Genomic DNA, 15758 nt, shown 5'->3' with positions numbered 1-15758 from the left:
TTCAAGGTTGCAAAATAAGATTTTGTCACAAATTCTGGATCCATGGACAAAATTGGCACTGAAGACATGAATTTCTTTTTCAGAAATGAATGTTGCCCGGTACAAAACTTGGATAGCTGAGTCAGCGAGTACGTTGGAAATTGAACGGCTGCTAATTAAAAGCCCGCTAGATAAACCCACAACAAGTACTGCAGCAGGGCATCCGGCGTCAAGTTCAACTTCGGAGCCTGAGGGCAGTGCGTTTGGCTCAGAACACTCACCAACACTATCGACAACAGCAAGAACTGGATCTTCAGGCTCAGTAAAATCATTACAGGATTGGTATTTACAGCAAGGAATTGGTAAGTCCAGTGCTGATGCAACAAGAAAAGAGCCCGATTTTTTTTTAGCACCCCTGAACATTGAGCGGATGGTCCAGGCATATCTAGACAACCCAACAGAGGTGTACATTGATCAAAACCCATTGCGGAATTGGTATGGAAAAAGGGGCCAATGGCCACTGCTCAGCAGGCTGGCGATAAACTATCTGGCTTGCCCTGTCACAAGTGTCTCTTCGGAACGTGTTTTCAGTGCTGCTGGTTCCATTGTAACAGTGAGAGGGAGCAGTCTTTCGCCCAAAAACGTGGAGAGGTTAACAATGATCATAATGAATCAGCACTTTATACCACTGAATTACACAATACATGAATCAAGGGGGGAAGATGAGGACAGTGCCTCAGGTGACGGAAGTTGTCTATTAGATGATGATTACCTACTTCTGGTTGAACCCCCAGAGTTTGAGGACGAGCTATACTTCCCTGACAATTAGGCTTGCACTTCCAGTTCTTACTGTCTCCCTCCCTTATTTTCTTTTATTTGTGTGTCTGTCTTTCCGGTTAGAAACTTTGAATCACAACAAATCCATCACCACCGTCTTCTAATTGTTTTATTGCCATATACAAGTTTTGTCTGTCTGCATATCTCACAGTACACTCCTCCGAATCCTGCTCCTCCATCCTCCTGAATCTCCCTAAATCCATTGCCCTCAAGAAGACCGATGATGATTGGATGATGCAAAATAGAAAAAACAAGAAAATATTTCCAAGTCCCTCCAAAAGAAGTGGAACATGATTGATGATGACTACCATAGCAATCCTCCTTTCTGATCCGAGAGAGACTACCCATTAACTGAAGATGAGAAGGAACAGGTAATCAATGATGCCATGCATTGGACGCTGACTGAGTGATTTTGTTGTTGTTTTTTGTGCATGAAGTTACTTCATTGTGTACTTTATGTAATATTCTACACACTAAAAGTAACTCAAGTCCCTTTTCCCTTCTTGTATTTTTAATAACAAATGTGTACTTCTACTGCAGGCCGATACATTGCATTTTGAATATAGGAAGGGGACTCACTCGGTACTGTGCAGACTGAGTTGAACAACACCATGATGATGACCATAGTGACATAGTATCTTCACTACATGGATTGGAGATGATTGATGGAATAAGTCAGGGCGTTTCATGAGTGGCATAAAAGGTAAACAAGTAAACAAACAACCACAGCAGACCGAAATGTCTGTGTAGTGGTGGAGTCAAGTGTAGCGGTGCTATGACTGCGGTGCATTGTTTTAGTCACTTAAATTATAAAATGCTATGTTGCTGGATATGTGCTTTGTCCAACTCTTTCAAAAAATGTATGCTAAATGGAGGTTGTGCAAAGGGTGCCATCACCATGGGCCTGCTCTGTCCTGATGATGCATCCATGCCGCCTCGGAAAGTGGTCTTGTTGCACTACACCATAACTTGTAAAACTTTTTTCAACTTGGTTTCTCAATATCCCTTTTGTTTTTGCATCTACAATTACAGGCCGGGCCTTACCCTGTGCTATACTTGGGAAAACAATGCACACCTACCTTACCAATGAATCTACATCTGCCAGGCAGGCAGTGGCGTCACCCAAGATTTATGGACGGAGCATCCATGGAAGGGAGGACCAAAAGGAATGCCGAGATTCTTTTAAATAATTTGATTCATTTTTTTGTCTACAATCGTTACAACAGTGTGTTCTTGTTGTTATTACTATTATTATCATTAGGTTTGCTCTCTGTCTATAATTCATCCCTACAGATATATTAAAAGGTTCTTTGCTATCTGTAAAAGTAAGCCCGGTAACACTGAACACAAACTGTATGTAATCCGGGTCTCCTTATCATCATCATGCATGCATTTCCTTTTTCTCCCTTAACATATTGATATGGATATGGTAGTCTACAAAGATTCTGTCGTTTGATGTTTGTCCTTGCGTACTGTTTTTCTTTCTCAAACTTTTCCCCAAACCCCCCTTCCCAACCATTCAACAAACCCTATAACTACATTAAATGTACACCAATATATTATCACACACTTGCTCAGGCAGATGTGGCAAAAGCAACAGTACTTTAATTTCAAGGCAGGGCGGGGATCTTCTTTGGCTTGCCAACCCATGAGCATTATATTTGTGAGGTAATTTTTTTACCAAACGAACCTAATGCATCAGCATTAATTGCCGGCATTGATTGGATTAATGGATTTCATTTGTTGTCATCCTCCTACACAGCACTAACAGTTACGCTTGTGTCCAGTGTACTGTAGGCCTAGTCAAGTGACTCGACACAACTAGAGTTTATAACTGTGTACTACTAGGCTACCCCCACCACCATTATGTTTTGTTGTATTTTTGCATATTATTGTTTGGCAGTAAGTTCTGTACTGTACTTCATTCTACTACTCCTTGAAGAGTCTCTCTCAGGCTACTGACTGTCTCTTTTTTTTTTTGCAAATGTTGCTGCCAGTGTCTACTACTACTACTACCACCACAACCATGGCATGTTAGGAAAAAAAAACCATCATCACTATGCAGCCATCGCTGTGCCTAAGTTAAACATCAAGCAAAAGAAAGAGAAGTTTGGGGGAGGCATAATTAATAATGGACATGTTTTCATTAATTCAAATTTCACACACCTCTTTAAGTTCAGTTGCAGGGTGCCTAGAGTAGAAGAGACTGACAGGACTAGTAGGACAAGTCACTCAGTGAGGGGTGCTGCATCTATCTGTTTCTGTCTTACAAAGTCATCCAATTATTAAAATCAAACACTGAATGTGGGCGGCCCTGCACCAGCAAGGAAAGAAGGATACAGTGTGATGTAAAACAGTAACCCCACCCAGAAAACATTAACAACATTGTATGTAAAGTAGAAATATATTATTTAATACCCTAACAAAGATAAACTATGTAAAAAAATCCCACAACACCTGACCCACCCCTCTTCATAACCCCAACCAATGTCCGTAAAGAAAATGTCCAATTGTCCAAAAGAGAAAACCCAACGCCTGATTCCCACCCACCCACCCAAAGAATAATGAAAAAAGGGGCAATAAACAGGGTCTAAGTTCGGCGGCTTGACTCAGGAGGACATGAACTTGCTCCTCCAGGCGGGCAACACGGCGCTTCAATGCGCGGCAGTTGCATCCACGGGGGGGCAGCACTGATGGAGGGGCGGCGGCTGGCGGCCGCCAGATGGGGGCGCGGTACTACTGGAGGGCAGTGGCTGGGGCCCGGGGCATTGGTGGAGGCTGCAGCTGCTGCCACCTCCTCCTCTTCCAGGACCACCAGCCGACGATATTCAGTCTGTATGGCCTCCAGCTTCCAGCACCGGGCCTTGGCTGCCAACTCCTTCCAGTCAGGTTTCCCCTTGGAAGGAGTAGCTATATATGAAGAAGAAAAAACAAGACTATTGTAAAATATACTCTTAGCAAAGCAGAAAGACAAATTATTTCTACACATAGTGTCACGGTAGCATTAGCAAGCACAGTACATAACATTTGGGGTATGTATCTATCCTCCCACTTTCTTGGACTTTAACATTTGTGGGAGTTTCAGGCATTCAACCAACCATGCATCTGATTCCTATCAGCCACCTATGCATGCTGCATGCATCCCACAAATCCTTCTCTGCCAGTCATAAATATTAAATCTCGCCCGTCCTTCTTCCTTCCACTCTTCTTTCCCTTTTCGTTCAACCCATCCATCAAGGTCATCTGATCTGACTTTTAGTCTTTTGTAAGTGTAACTAAGTGTAACAATGTTTATAGTTTTATTCTTATGCATTTTGCTGTTGGTGCTCCATTATAGAACAACGTACAGAGCTTGACTATTGCAAATACAAATTTTGAACTTACATAGACTCGGTGGTATTTGGTGTGGATGGACTTACACGAGTGAGCGAAAGGAAGGGTGTGCAAACTGTGCATGTGCATTGCTTCCACGACTGAGAGGTCAGGAGTGTTATGTTCTGGGTTGTCTACTCATTGGGTATCTTGGGGGGGTTCGGAGAGCGAATAGTAATTAAACCCTATTATTAAATAGTCTGGCAGGGGATTGTGGTGTGTTCTGTTCTGATTGAGTTGTGAGGAAGGTCCAACCTCCCATCACCAACATCCTATTTTCTTGTGCAAAGTTCTGTATGTGGAAAATCCCAGCAACAGTAGTAGTATGTCCTGCCCTATCAAAATAGTAAAATCTGGTTGGGAATTTTGTTGGTGGGAATTGTTGAAAAACATCAAGATTAATAAAGCCACAAAGATTAAGAAGAATAGAGGACAACCCAAAGGACTGGACTCAATGGCTAGAGATACTGGTGAATCCGAGTTTTATTTAAAACCTTTTAAATAAAGAGTGGCCAACTGAGCATGCTTAGCTACATACAGACTAATAGTAGTAGTACAGAGAGTCATAGCAGAGGCAGTTAGAGGCAGGGATAACAAGAATTTAGAACCAGATAGTCTAGATCGAAGAATAATTGTTGGTAAGAAAATAGCATTAGGAAACGGAAACAATAGTTTGGGGAAAAAAATACAGTGCAGTAAAAGTTTGTGAATAAGAATTATTAATATTAAAAACAGGAAGACTAACTGGGGCCAGCAGAAGAGCCCTCGTTCTGGTCCTCCTGTCCGACTGGAACTGCTCCCGCCGACTCTGCCCCCGTCTTCTTGCCCCTGGGTGCTGATCATGAAAGATATAAGAAAGAAAGAGACAAACATTGATGATTGGTGTGAAACAAATAAAATATTTTTATAAGACTGTCAAAAAAACATTTGTGTAAACAACAATTGCAATAAAATTGACCTATCTAATCTGGTCGACAAGTAGTATCTGGGGATTTGCAGACCGACTAGTTATTATTTATATACACTAATCCAGCGTTCCATTCTGATTCCAGAATACTAACTAAGCCTAAGTAGTACGTACCACCTGACCTAGCCCTCCTATTCCAGGTGTGCCAATTGTACATTAAGTAAGCATTTCCACTTCTTTTAGTCCTCAAAAATGCATAAATGGAGGACATATGCCTGCATTTTTGCATACACCAAACTGTTGGTTGGTTGATGCTGATGTTCTGCTAGTGCTAAGTCTATTACCACTCACTGAACAAACTACAAAAGGTTCTACTAAGGACTGAGGTAAGCACTAGCAGCACTAAGCAGCACGTGACATAACAGAGGGGGCACCACACGTTGCAGACCACTAAAAAATTACAAACTTATAATAAGTAACTAAACCTAAGTATCACTCCAACCCTATCTCTTAGTGACAGGACAAAGGAAGGGCTAGAGTCACTCTAGCATTACCTAACTTAAGTTTTCTAAAATAAACTCTTCTATAATCACGCAAAACGAGCGCAAACGCAAAGTTGCAAATAACAAGATTAGTAGCACAGAGCACCTGTTTCATAACAATCACAGAAGACTTTTAAACGTAAATTACCTGTAATGTAAGCAGCAGCATTCTAGCTTGTCTGAAAAAAATATATTCGCAATATATAACACAGAGCAGAAGAACAGACACAAAGTAGTAATAATTAAATACCTACTCACCAAGACCCGGGACCTCCACTCCTAGCAGGTCCAGCAGGTCCTGCTCCCGGTCCAGGATATCGGACCACCAGTGTGTCAGCTGGTTCTGGCTGCGCCGGACACCAGAGGAGTGAAACACACCCGGCACACCTTTCCCCACCGCTGCTGACACTCCTGGAGCCCGTACCCGGACCCAGGCCTGCCGCCAGGGTTAAGGGGAGTTGGCGCTGCACAAAAAAAAAACAGTGTGGCCAACTCCACCACCCCAAATAAGGCCCATGCCTGCACCCCTTGTGTGTGCCGCCTTCCGCAAGGAAGGCAGTCACGGCTCTGGCTGCGATGCACCCTGTGGCCCTTTGCCATGGTTCTGGGGTAGGCGGGGCGGAAAGGAAAAGGTAAAAATTAAAAAGGTAAGTAAAAGAAATGAAAATGCAGGTAATAGAAAAAGAGTGAGAAAGTAGTTAAAAACACACAAAACGTAGACAAAAACAAAAAATATAGAATCAGGAAAATAGAGAGAGAGATAATAAATAAAAAAGATCAAAAAAAAGTTTTCAGAAAAAAAAACGATTGAAAAGATAGAGGGAGTATTGAAAAACAAGCCCCAGAACCATAGCATAGAGTGAAAAACAAGACGGTTGCGCCCATTGCGACCGCATGGGCAAATTCGCGAGATATTTTCCCCCGAGCACGCAAAAAGCGCTGCGAACACCTACGCGTTCCTGAACAGGAAACACCTATCGCGAACGGGCACGAGCATGCATTGCGTGACCCGGAACAGGAAACAGCATCGCGAGCGGGCAGGACAAGTGAAAACAAGACGGCTGCGCCCATTAGCGACCGCATGGGCAAGTTGGTGACACATTTCCAACGCGATCACGCAAAAAACATCGCGAACAGGCGGGACAAAATCTTCTGCGTCTTCGCGATATTTCCGCATGTTCGCGGAGATTTTAAACGTTTTTGCGAAGATTTGCGTAACGCAATTATGCAATTTCCACCCACTCTTACATAATAGTGCATAGCTGTGATTGCCCATGTTGTAAAATAGACAAATCTTGTTCCATTAGGTTGATAGCTGAGGACACAATGTTGCTCAGTGAATAAATACGAGACAAAAGTGTGGTCATGCCATTGTCTACCACAGCTAAAGCGTTTTCTAGGTTAATTCTATCTATTTCTTGTAATCTCTGCAGCTTCCTGTTGGGAGACTTTCCAAACCTCATTATTGATGCTGTATAAGAAGTGGTTCCTACGTGGTTTCTTGGGACCTAACAAGAAATCCCTAAGATCCATGTGGTCTGACAAAAGAGACAAGTGTTGTTTCACCTGTGATAATGTTGAGGTCACAAGCCAATCTAGGCAGAATTTCCCAATACAATAAGTAGTCACTACCCCTGGGTCGTCTACGTGTACATAGCGTGGGTCAGGCCTATGGATACTAACCCCTTCGTGGTACCCTTAAATCTTGAGTTACACATATTTGTGTCTATGGGCCGAACCAACCAACCAACTCTCCCAATCGGGAGAAGAGGAATTGAATGTACTTCTACCATGTTTCCCCTCACTTGTTAGTGTGTTATTTGCAATACCCTTAATCGGTGTGTGGGAGGGGATGCTCGGTGTTTTCAGGTATATGATTTTTGCAAACCCGTAACAAGTAGTCTGTTGCACTGTTCTGTTCAGGAAAATCATTTGTAATGGTATTTGTAAGCTCTAAATATTGCCTCAGTTCCCTGAACCTGGTGTCTATGGTGTCTCTCCAGTAGTCGAAACCCTGTATAGACAGTTGGAAGATAAAAGGTGCTCAGTATATCAGATTTGTGATTCTTAGCATAATTTTCTTCACTGTTGCATTGGTCGGTGCAAGGTTGTAGTAAAACGATTCTGGGTCGGATGTATTGAACCCTGAAAAATATGCAAATTTCTGTGTGAATGTGACAGAACTACCTGTGTTGAGCAATGTTCCCATTGATGGTACACATTAGCCGTGCATGGTACACTTGCTCTCCGCAAAACGTGACGACCATAATTCTGGTAACAAAACATGGTATCGTAATCAGTTCTACCTGCCTACAATTCCCTGTAAGAAAATACAGCAGACTGTTCGAAATCTGTAAGCATAGTATTTACAGTTTCAATGTCCCAATCATCAGATAGGGTACTTGGGGTAATGAAATCCTTTTAATGAAATTTTAAACAAATGTGGAATTTTCAAATGTTTAGTGGGGCAATGTACATCATAGGAAACTTTATCCCAAACTATACTATCTGGTATTGGAATTGCTGTAATGTTCACCAGGGACAAGTCTCTTTGTTCACAATGTGATGGCGTATGTGGTTTCAGGACCAAGTTTACAGATTGCACTGCAGAGCATTCTGGGAGATGATGTCCGTTCAGAAGCAGAAAAAAGACAGTCACTGTGCCAGTCCAAATTAACAGGTATGCTACCCCTATTGCGAACCAAATATGCAACCAAGGTGGCACTAAGTAAGTCTTTTTGAGCAAAAGATAGAATTGTAGAAATGTCTCTTTCTTTGAAATGGGTGGCGTTTGATCAGGTTCACTTGGTTCTGAAGAGAAATCACCAAAGTTGATGAAGTAAGAAGATGCAGTTCGATCTATCTTTGGTAGCGCCGCAGGTTTTGTAGAGCTGGCAGGTGTGGTTTGAAGGCACATTAATGTAGACATCATTGTTGGGCTGAATTGAAACTTGCATTGTTGTTTCTTCTTGATGCTTTTGAATTTCAACTGGTGTGAATTGTACTCCATTATTCGTTACTCCTTCACATTGTGTTGGTGAGTCTTGAAACATTATTAGTCATTCCAACTGAACTTCCTGTATAGTAGCAAGAGGAGGTCTGCTGCTACTCAGGACCCCACGTGGCCTACTCTTGAGGATCAGCCACGTGATGCAGTTTGATCAGATCAATGGAGACAAATCATGTTCCTTTTTTGCTTGCAAGAGGCGGAAGTAGTACTGTTCTTGCCAGGACAGGTACAGCTGTTATGTAAGATGGCCCAAACTCTCTCCTGTCCACTAATTTTTTCCTGACCAGGTCCCCAATCGCTGGGACCCAGGCAGGTCTTGCCGGAACTGATTTCACTTCCCCAGTGGCAGTGCGTTTGACTTGCACATTGTTTTGTCGTGCTCAAAATTCATTGAGTTCCTGTAAAACAACAAAACGTCATTCACTTCAAATGGTTTTGCATCCACCACTGTGCTGGCACAATCAGTATCGGGTACCCACATTCTTTTCCAAACAGGATTTCATACGGGGTAAGGCCTCCCAAGAATGTTCTTCGCAAGTTGTTCAGTGCCCTCCGGACCCCATATAGGTGATTGACCCACGTACCACCTGTGCCCAATACCCTTGCGGTTAAGGGTTGCTTTAGGTGCCAGTTTTTCCTCTCCACCACCACTTGGGATGGAAGGGGGAGGAGTACCGCAAGGCCATGCCCATACTTTCCATGGCTTCCTTGTAAGCCCTAGAGCTAAACGCAGGACCACGGTCAGAATGTAGCATGCCAATTGCGTATGTCCCGAATAAGACTCGCAAATTCTTTATACCAGTTTGAGCGTCAGCCAAGCGCTGGGCCCAAACCCATAGGAATCTAGAGCATGAATCCACTGCCACCAAGATAGTCCTTTGTTTGTTTTATCAGCTCTGACCACCAGAAACGCTGCTCCTATAAAGAAATTGTCGCAGTGACTCTGCGTGTGCTGAACCCAGACCCTCGTGTGCAGCTAGTATTAAACCTAATCTGCAATCTTTGTTTGGTATTACTCTATCCTCCACTCCTGGAATCTGAGCATACAGTGTGTTATGCACATCTAACTTATAGGAGTACTTGAGTGGAAAGCCTTTTGGCAGGATGGGTGAGCCATTATTTGAGGTATTTATAGCTACTAGGAGATCTCCGTCTATTCTCGAGTGTGAACGAGTGATTGCGGCAACAGCAGCAGTTTGCACTGTCACCTTGGCGGCTTCATCAGTCAGTGAACTTCCTTCAACATGTATGCCAACATGCTGATGACTCAATGTGTTAATAACTTGAGCCAGTGGCAAGCATGCTTTCAGCTTTGCCACTTGTTCCCATAACAATTTATGTTCTATCGGGACACCCTTGGCATCTCTAAACCTATTCTGGCCCCAGTAGTGAAGATATTTATTGTGACATTGCACACAGTAAAACGAATCACGCACAATCAGTGTGTGGAATTCACGATCCGTATACTCTAGTGCTAGTTTCAGGGTTTTCAGTTCTGCCAGCTGCACAGTACAATCTCCTGGAGATTGCGAAGTCGTATTGCTGGGTGGGATTTACCATCCTGCATCTGACCTTTCACTATAGCAGATGCAGTGCTATACTGCTGTTTACTTCTAATGGCTGGTAACGCAGAACCGTTAGTATAAATGATGTATTTATACTGATCTAGAGGCAAGATTTAATTCGGGAGAGGTTATTCTTGTTCGAATTGCAGGATGCTTGTGTTCTGAGTTCTTGGATCATATCTCCACTCTACATCTGTTGTAGTAAGAGAATTAGCCCTTTGTATCCATTGCGGATGCAATGCCTTTGCATTTGCAATGCTCGCTTTAGTTGCCGCTTCTAAAGTCGGTATCGGAGTTACAACAATTATGTGTTTCCCTTGTGCTAGTGCTCTTTCTCCCACTACAGCAGTCTGTACTACTGTCAGAATTTTTTCTGTTGCTGTAAATAATTTTCCAGCATTTGTGTACATATGAGATTTGTATGCGATAGGTACTGTCTCACCTTCGTTGAACAGGATGTAGGTATACTCTGATAACCCAGGGACAACCTGTATTACTAGGTTGCAGATGTTTACCCATGTCTGCAAGCGTTTTGAAGCTATCATGTCAGTTTGAACTGAACATAGAGTGTCTGTATGTTTTAGAGTCCACTTGTTTGCTGTGAAATCAGATCTGATTAGATCATAGAAAGATTTTACTCTTTCAGCGTTATCTGGAATGTATGTCCCGCCAAAATATAGAAATCCTAAACTGGATTTTAAACCCTTCAGAGTTTTTGGAGGCTGGATTAGCATGCACTTTTCTAAAACGTTTTCGGCCAGGCTTTTGCCTTCACTTGACAGTTCATATGCCAAAAATAGGATGCTGAGATGGGCAATCTTTGAGTTGTTAAAGTTAAATTTGTAGCTCAAGTTGGCAGAACGAACAATGATGTTGTTCACCCTGCACAAGTTATCAGGTAATTGATTGTCTGTTAGATAAATATAATCTACACAGGACACTGCCTCTTCATCGTAAGTTTGTAATAGCTCTGACACCCTTGCCGAGAATAGACCCGGGGCTGTTCTTATAGCCTTGGGGCAAGCAGCAAAACTGACACTGAGTGCCAAGAGCGGAAATTCTGGTCAAATATTGGATTTCAGGAGCTATAGTTTGGCAGAAGAATCCATTCAAGATATCTAGTGTTGGTCTGTATTTCTTCCACACGATTTTATTCATCAATGATGCACTATGTGCAGTCTGAACTACAAATGTTTTTTGTGCATGTGTTTAAGTGTCTGTGATCTAAAACCAAACGATATGTGTTGTCAGGTTTCATTACAGGAAACAAAGGGGTTGCTCATCAACGAGGTGCAAGTTTCAATCACACCTTGGTATTCAAGTTGGTCTAGGATTTCTTTGACCTGTTTCTTCGCTTCATTTTAAATAGGGTACTGTCTCTGTGGAGTTGGAGTATTTTTTAATGGTATTTCATGGTGTTTGGATTCCACGTCCACCCTACAAGGTTGCAGTATAATGCCAGAGCGTGCTCTTGCACCCACTCCCGCGCATATGAATGTTTACAGAAACAGGAACGAGGTCGGAGACAGCAGGCAAAATGACGCTTTCCCCTTTTGGTTAACCCATTATAAATTCAGGCATCCAATTTTTTCTGCTAGCAGGATGTTGTATCCAAATGTCAAATTTCCCAAAAGGGACCTTTAATTTTTCTTGAGATATCCCCCTCTATGTGGATAATAATTCATGTAGACGATGTGGAACACTTACTCGTCTATCTGGTGTTTCCACCGTTATGTATTCATTCAAAACTGCTGTCACCAGAAATTCCTAAAGGTTGTGGTGAGCTATTGTTACTTCTGCTGCGCTGTCTAGCATTGTCAGAGTCCATTCCCTGTTCAGAAGCTGAGTCCTCAGTAATGTGGGCATTTCTAATTTTTAAGCCAGCTACTTTCTTCTTTTTGATTTGAGTCTTTGCTTTAGGTTGCTCTTCCTGTTTGAAAATGAAATCTGAAGTGCAATGTGTCTCCCATTTTCCCTATGGTCGATCTTCAATTTTTTGTTCTGACCGTCCATACCGCTCCTAGCTTATTTTTTTTGTATTCATTACACCATGGTTACTGCAATTTGGGCCGGTTTAGAAAAATACACCCTTGATCCTTCTATGTTCCAAGCAGTTACATACGGCACCTTCCACGGCACCCAACTGTCCTTCTCAAAAGAACAAGGGGGGAAGTGACGTAGCCTCCATACCACCCCAATCCATGGCTTGATGTAATCATTGGACTAGTTTTCCAAATTTGTTACCGATGATTACCTTTCAATCCAACCAATTCAAAAAGGGCTCCCACACCTCTGCTGAGATACTTTTATCCCCTTTAATGTCTAATCTACATGTCCATTTAACCACATTCAACCAAGTTATAACATTGGGCGGTTGAGGGTCTAACCAATGTTTACAGATTTCCCTCCTAGCAAGGAGAATTAAATAGAACAGTAATCCCCACTGTTTAAATCTTAGGACCTGTTGGGATACATAATCCACTCCTAGGAGTACCATAGTTTCTGTTAGAGTTCTATTTCCTCCCGGCATGTCCCTTATATTATTTTCCACAGAGCTCCAGAAATCTTTTAACACTGGACATGTAAAAAAAGAGATGCAGGTCGTTTGCATTGGGTAATTGCATCTTTTACATCTTGGCACCGGCTGTTGCACAAATTTCGATAATCTATATGGTGTCCAATATAGCCTATGAATGACAAAGAAATGGTGACGTTTAAGATTGGATGGAGTAAAAATGCATATAGGAGTTTAACTGAGTCGATCCACAGGGAGTTCATACTACCTTCCTGCAACACCCCTATCCAGACCTCCGATGGATCTTGCATTTTCTCCTCCTCTGCCTCCAAAACATATCTATACCATATTGCTACTTCTCTGGCTTTCTGGGAAGGCTCCTATGTTAAAGTTTCGAAGTCTCAGTTACCACCAACTTCATCTCCTGCATTTGCGACCCATGATGTAAGCTGTACTTATTTGAACCTTGAGAGCCTGCTGCCCGTCTCAATATTCAAAACTTCCCATGGGACTAAATCGCCTTCTGATGTTAAGTCACCCCATTTTTCCACACCTGCCTGCTTTAAGGGTAGGCTCAGGGCATCCTTCAGGCATTCCGGTATCCCCGGGGAATTCCATATTGGGGCAAACTCTGAGAAGTAGCCGATCTTAAGAATTCGTCTCACTGCCAGCCAGAGACTTAAAGCTGTTTTCAGCACTTTTAGTCTTACATTAAAGAAAAAAATGTGGGCTCCAAATTTATAAAGGAATACTCCACCAGCTTCTTTGGTCATCTCACTCAAAATTAAGCCCCATGTAGTGCTCTCAGGTTCTCCCACCAATGTACGGAAGTTCTTTCATTGAAAGGCCATAAAATAAAGCCTGATATCTGGTAATGCCAATCCCCCTTTTTTTAGGCATCTTCTGAATTTTTTCCAAGTCAACCGTATCCCCTGGGAAGCCCAAATAAATCTGGAAATCTTCCCTTGAATTTTTGTAATTTCTTTTTTGGGAAAACTAAGTGGTATACAGTTAAAAAGGTAAGTTAGTTTTGGTAGGACTGACATTTTAATCAAATTAACCCTCCCATATATAGACAGTGGTAGGTTTTTCCACCTAGCTAAATTCCTGTCTACTTCCTTCATAACACGATTCAAATTTAGTAGGGGAATCTTGTCTATCTTCTCAACAATTATTATCCCCAAATATTTAATTTCAGGACAGACTCTACCTCCCCATCCATCCATATTCCAACACATTACCTCCGTTTTTGCTAAGTTAACAAGATATCCTGAGAATAAACCAAATTCAGCAGTCAGATGTTTTTTTCTTGGCAGTGTTTGTATTGGGTCAGAGGTGTAAACTACGAGATCATCTGCATATGGTGCTAATTTACTATGTGTCGGAAGTTGGTCTATGGGAACGATCCTATCATCTATCCTTAATTTGTGTGCGAGTGGTTCCATATATATATCGGAAAGAAGGGGAGACAGGGGGCAACCCTGTCTCGTCCCACTCCTGATTTCGAATCCTCTTGTTAGTACCCCATTCAGCAGAATTTTAGCTGTGGGTTGCTCATATAACATTTGGACTGCATGGATAAAATTAGAGCTAAATCCCATTGTGTATAGAACGGCCCACAGGAATGACAAGCAAACCTGATCAAACGCTTTGGCGGCGTCTATTGTGATCACCGCCAATGGAATTGATCTTTCAACCGCTAAATATATGGTTCCTATTAATGACAGTGTTAGATCATGCATCTGTCTCCTAGGGACAAATCCTTTCTGGTCAGGATGTATCAATTGTGTTGCCACCTTAGCCAATCTCCCTGCCAAAACACCTGTATATATTTTTAGATCAATATTTAACAAAGATATAGGGCGATATGAATCAGGATTTTTTTGATCCTTGGCTGGTTTTAAGATTAATATAATAATAGCCTCATTCCAGGAATTTGGGATTTTCTTCCCCTCCATATATATAGCATTGAAAAGAGACATCCTTTCTGGGGCTATCTCTTCTGAAATCAGCTTGTAAACCTCATCCGCCTTACCGGTCTTCATATGCTTTAATTGTTCTCTTATTTCCACCTCAGAAATCGGGGAATTCATCCTATCTCTCTCTTTTGCTGATAGGACCGGGAGACCGATATTACTCAGCCAACTCTTTAGGGCCTCTGCATCTGGTCTTTCTGACTCTGAGTAGAGTTCTGAGAAGAGTGTTACCATTCTTTCCTGCATTAGCTCCTCATTATATAACCATCTCTCTAATATGATTTATTACCCTGTCTGCCTTTGCCTTCCAGGCTAGGAGCACTCCAGTTTTTTCTCCATATTCAAAGTGCTGCTTATAACTTGCCTCCCACCTTTCCCTGCTCTTGGTATCCAGTTTCAATCTATAGCACAATCTAGCTTCATCCAACTTTTTTGTTGTGTCGTTCTCACAATATGCATCATGCTGCACTGTCCCTTCCAAAATCCCTATCTCTTCCTCCAGTTTTTGTAGTTCAGCTCGTTCCTCTTTATTCTTATATGAAGCCAGGTTTTGCAATACCCCTCTGATATAGGCCTTATAGGTGTCCCAAATGATACCGATTGGTGCAGAGTTAGCATTAGTGAAGAAGAATTCCACCATTTTTTCCTTCATTTTGGCAGTAACTCTTGGATCTGATAGAATTGCTCTCTTCAATGTCCATATACCCCATTTCCTTGCACTGATCTCCCCCAGTGTGATGCTAACCATACTATGATCTGATAAATGTCCAGGGAATATGTGGACATCCTTTATTTTCCCTGCCCATTCTCTATCAACCAATATACAATCTAACCGGGAAAAAGAATGATACTTCTTACTGTGGAAGGTATAAGCTCTTTTACAATTCATTAGATGTCTCCAGGCATCCACCATTCCCAGCTCTATAAGCATATGTTTGAGGGCCTGCCTTGCTTTTGGTGCTTGGGCCTGGACCCCCCTCCTGCTCATTGATCTATCCACTGTTGGGTCTAATAATGTATTGAAGTCTCCTCCTATCACTATAGGAGATGATTTC

This window comes from Triturus cristatus, chromosome 12, assembly GCF_964204655.1.
Source record: "Triturus cristatus chromosome 12, aTriCri1.1, whole genome shotgun sequence".
In the NCBI taxonomy this organism is placed as follows: domain Eukaryota; kingdom Metazoa; phylum Chordata; class Amphibia; order Caudata; family Salamandridae; genus Triturus; species Triturus cristatus.
The sequence above is the reverse complement of the archived record's forward strand: the minus strand, read 5'-3'. Positions refer to the sequence as shown.